Source organism: Aotus nancymaae, unplaced genomic scaffold (assembly GCF_030222135.1).
Source record: "Aotus nancymaae isolate 86718 unplaced genomic scaffold, 86718_ANA_hifiasm-v0.15.2.pri h1tg000058l, whole genome shotgun sequence".
NCBI classification, from domain to species: Eukaryota; Metazoa; Chordata; class Mammalia; order Primates; family Aotidae; genus Aotus; species Aotus nancymaae.
In genome coordinates, this window is record NW_026988472.1 from 32,039,470 (window position 1) to 32,044,253 (window position 4,784).

Here is a 4,784-nt window from a genome sequence, read left to right on the forward strand (position 1 = left end):
CATATTGGGCTTGATTCTGGCTTCTAGCTGCTGATGTAGGAACTAGGAACATGTTTCTAGACCTAATCATGACCACCTATCCAAACTCCTAAATCCAGAGGCTCTAACCAAAAACAGCTCACGGTCAAATAAAGCAAGCATCTAATTATATTTAACTGTTAATTTTGAAGCCATTCCTATTTTACTTACAATTGAAACTAGCTTTATTTACCAAATATTATCACAGACACATAACACATGTAGACATACAAACACACAGAAGCAGATCTTACAGTTTTCATAAAGGATTTTCATTTGCCAGCTTTTAAACAGTTTTTTTCTCCATTTACCTGTTTCATTACTCTAAGAAATTGTTAACTAGGCAACAAATTGCATTTCTAAAGGGACAACAACTCTTGGTTGTCACAAAAATATATATGTATTTCATAAGCACAAAGCTAAGATTTTAGGCCTAAATATTGTATCATCATTTGCTCAAACCAAGAAAAGTAAAACTGTGCTCAAGTAAAAGATAACTCAGGACAAGATGATCAGAAAAGCATCTTGAACAGAGGTATGATTATGTAAATTTAAAAGAATAGTAAGAGTTTCTAATGTACATAGGTAGATATCCTTAAAAATGGAGATTTCCTTTATAGACATAAATTTCTTTTTAAAAAGAATTTTTAGAGCACCAATTAAATTCCAAAAAGGTGTATCACTTTCCTTTTTAGGTCCATAAATCTTTTCCTACCATGTGGCTGCACTGGAATCTCAGCCTACTCTGGCTCAGGAGGCTGCCCAATTTGTGAGTGGTTCTTTGCTCAATTAAACCCTGTTAAATTTAATTTGGCTAAGGTTTTCCTTTTAACAATTTTATTTGCCCAGAAGTAAGAATTGGTCTTATAGAGGAGAAAGACAATAATAAACTATAAAATGTATGTATATGAGCTCTCTACTGTTAAAACAGTAAGGACCTCAGGTAAAAGGATCATGTCTTATTTTTGTTTCTTATTCAAGATAGAATACATGCTGTAACAAACAACCCCTAGATCACAATGGCTTAATAAAAGGGAGGTGTATTTCCTCTTATGTCACAGGTAAATTGCTATTTGGTGGTCAGCTTTTTAAAGACAAATTCAGAATGAGAGGTCCCTTTTTTAGGGTCCTCTTAGAGAGGTCTCTTTTCAGAATCAGACTTCTACAGCAAGCTTGAAGACAAAAATAGAAGAACAGACATTGGATTATCCCTATCTATTCTAAAATGTTTTCTTCTTCCCAAAGAGAAGAAACTGTTCCTTTCTCTCTTCTCTCTCTGGTATTTTCATTACATGTAAGTTACATCTTTTGTAATTGTCCCACAGTTCTTAGATTTCGTATTTTACAGATCAATTTTTCATTTATTTTCTCCTTACATTTCCGTTATGAAAGTTTCCATTGATATACCCTCAGATTCACTGTTTCTTTTTTGTGTGCTCTGCTAATAAGCCCATTAAAGACATTCTTCATTTGTGCTTCAGTGGTTTTGATTACCAGCATTTCTTTTGGTTGTTTCTTAACAGTTTCCATCTATCTGCTTACATTACACATCTGTTCCTGCACGTTGTCCACTTTTTGTGAGTTACCTGAGTTACTGGCAGTGAATCTGCATGCATCTGCAGCAACTTCAATTCTTGCCCTCTCAGAATAAACAATTTGACTTAGGGTAGTAAAGCAGAAAAAGACACCAAGGCAAGTTGCAGAGCAGGAGTTGAAGTTTATTTAAAAAGCTTTAGAATAGGAAAGAAAGGAAAGAACCCCTGGAAGAGACTCAAGTAGGCATCTGAAGATCAAAGAGGAAAAAAAGGGGGGGACCTTTAACCTTGATCGTGGGACTTTATAGGCTTGCCTCTTTCCCATGTTTCTTTCCTTAGGGTGGGCTTTCCACATGCATGGTGCCCTGCTTACCTTTTGGAATTGAGCATGTGCAGTGTGTTTAGGGAATTATACACATGCCCATCTGAAGCTTTCTTCCTCTTTCCAGTAGGGTGTACCTGATAGAGCGTACTTTGCCATTTTTGTCTCTTAATGTTCATAGTTGCTTCTACCTGGGGCCTGCTTTTAATTAATACTTTAATGTTAACAGGTGTGGACTATGAGGAAATGGCCTCGCCCTGGCACTGGTTGCCAATTTATCACTTTTAGAGAGGCAATACGATAATTGCCAAATCATTACCAGACATTTCTAGCGGGTGGTGAGGGGAGAGCTCTGTCCTGCCCCACTCATGCCTGACTACCTGTAACAAAAGGAACTGAGGTAAATAGGTCTTTTGTGTGAGGTGTTAGATTTATCTATGTGTTAGGTTGTGTTAACTGTTTGCTACAGCTGTAGATGTGAGAGGCTAAAATTTTCTCTGGTGTCTTTGTTTTCATCTCCTCTGTGGTATTTGGGTTTTCATAAGAGATTTCTTAAATAGAATATAAGCCTTAGAATTCTTTTCAGCTGTAATGCCCTTTTATTATACAAGAACCCTGTTGATGTGGTAGTATGGAGGCACAGGAGAGGCATGCTATTAATATATTCTTACTATTAGGTCTCAGTGTTTTAGTGGGTCTGTGGGTCCGTAGGCTATGACCTTAAGTGCTTCTGAACTTCTTTATATAAAACAAGAACATTAGAGTGCACTGGATTTGTGTATTTTCCTTCCCTTACATAGCAGGCTAGAGGGAGTTAGAGTTGAGTATCTCTCTTCCCCCACATCAGTTAGACTCTTAAAACCCACACTGGATAGGCTCTAGTAAAAATAGTTTTTCTTTGGGGCAGTCCTTTGTTAATGAGAACAGACACTCTGGGTGTATTGCAAAATGGTTACTTTTCCCTTCCCCCTGAGGGATGCATAAAAATATTTTTCTCTGATCTTCACCCATAAAACCTTGTCATAAAATTCAGTATAGAGGACCCCAAAGGCTGACTTCCTAGGAGTTTTTAATCTCTCAAATGTCCCCACTGAATCTACAGCAATTAGTCAATTACTCTACCAGTCTTCAGCTGTGGCTTTTGCTCCTGGTAAACTAGAATTAATCTGTGTCTTTCTCTCTAATTTTAAGAACTACAGTTTGCCCTGTGACCTCAATTTGCTAATGGATCTAAGGTGAGTTGATTTTCAGTCTGTTTAGCTTTAAAAATTTGTTTCCTTTAAAAATTTCCTGCTGAATAGCAAGTAATTTAAATATTTAATTAAAAACTGGGTTTGGGGAAATTTTTTTTAAGTTTATTCAAAATTAGTAAATTTTGTAAAAAGTAAACAAATTAACTATATGGTAATTTGTTGAGACAAAGTAGTTCAAAATTCTTGTTTCAATTCGTGTAACCTAGTATCCTTCAAAGATAGGGTTAGTGCACTTTTTGTCTGCACAATTCATGGTGAACAAGAGACTAGATGTTCCATAATTATTCATCTATTATTTATTAGTGCACTTTTTTCCAGAAAAGGATTTTTTTATTTAAGTAACTGCAAATAGAAAACTAGAAGGGAGTGGGCCCGGGCTGGGACAAATCATGGCTACTCCTCTCCAACAGAACAGGTGAAGGAAGTGGCCCCTAGACCCTTTATGGTGGATTCGGGCCCCCTTGCTCACTCTGCTGCAGCATCCTAGGGGCAGGGCCCCACCTTCCCTGGGACTGGGGTAGTCGGTCACCCAGCCTGCCATGCCCAGCCCCTCTTCCCCACAAAGAGTATCTTGGGGGAGGGGATCGTGGGCAGAACTGGAGGCAATGAGGACGAACATTTGGCGCTGGTAGCTGCAGCAATGATGGATGTCGAAGAATGGAACACTGAACAAAAACAACACAACTATCCAGAGGTAGTTTGTGATCAGAGGAAAAACGAAAGTAGAACCTTGGTGGGGCAGGGAGGAGCAGAAGGGTTTGGAGTGGGCAGCGTGAGCTCCTTGTTATTGGTGCCCCATCTGAGGAGGGGGAAATTACCCAGTGGCAGAAGCAAAGTAGGGTTGGAGGGAGCGACCCCAGCCCGCCTCAGGTGGAGGCCATAGGGCTCATGGGCCTCACCTGGAAAATAAGTGACTGCATCTCCACCACTGCAATATGAGCTCAGATCCCAGGTGGAGGGCAAGGGGGCTGGGGCCACATTGAAGAGGGTGTAGGAAACTCACACCCCTCCTGCCTTCCTGTAGCCAAAGGGGGCTGTCCAACTTAGTGCAGGGACTAGGGAAGGCAGGGAAGGATGAAAGGTGTGAGCCCCACATGCTGACAAAGACAGTTTGGCTGGGGGAATCCTGGGGGCCAGCACATGCCTCTATTGGCCACACCTGCTGCTGCTAGGGCAATGGAGTAGGGCGTGCCAGGATGAGATGCGGCTGGGCCCCTTTTATGGCCAGGGTAACCCTCCCAGGTCCCACTATGGGAAGCCAGAGTGAACAGTGGAGGAGCAGAGAGGGTGCCCACAAACCCAAAGCTCAGAGAGTGATGTCCCCACCACCAAGGGAGTGGGAACGCAGCAGGTGCAGGGTGCGGCTAAGTGGGACGTTAGCCTTGTAGGGGAGGGCACGTGTATATGCGTGGGTGGGTGGGAGGAGCTGGGAACTCAGAGCACGGGAAAACTTCCCCTCTCAGCCCATGGGGGCCCTGCAGTGGCTGTTGTGCTGTGTAGTGTGGTGGCGAGGGCGCAGGTAGAAGATGGGGGTGGCGACTGGAGGCGGTAGTGATGGTGAGCTTGGGGAAGGGGCAGGGGTGGTGGGAGCGGAGCAAATCTGTTCAGTTCCAGAAGGAAGCTGCTCCTCCAGTGAGGAGCGGGTAGCACGCACCG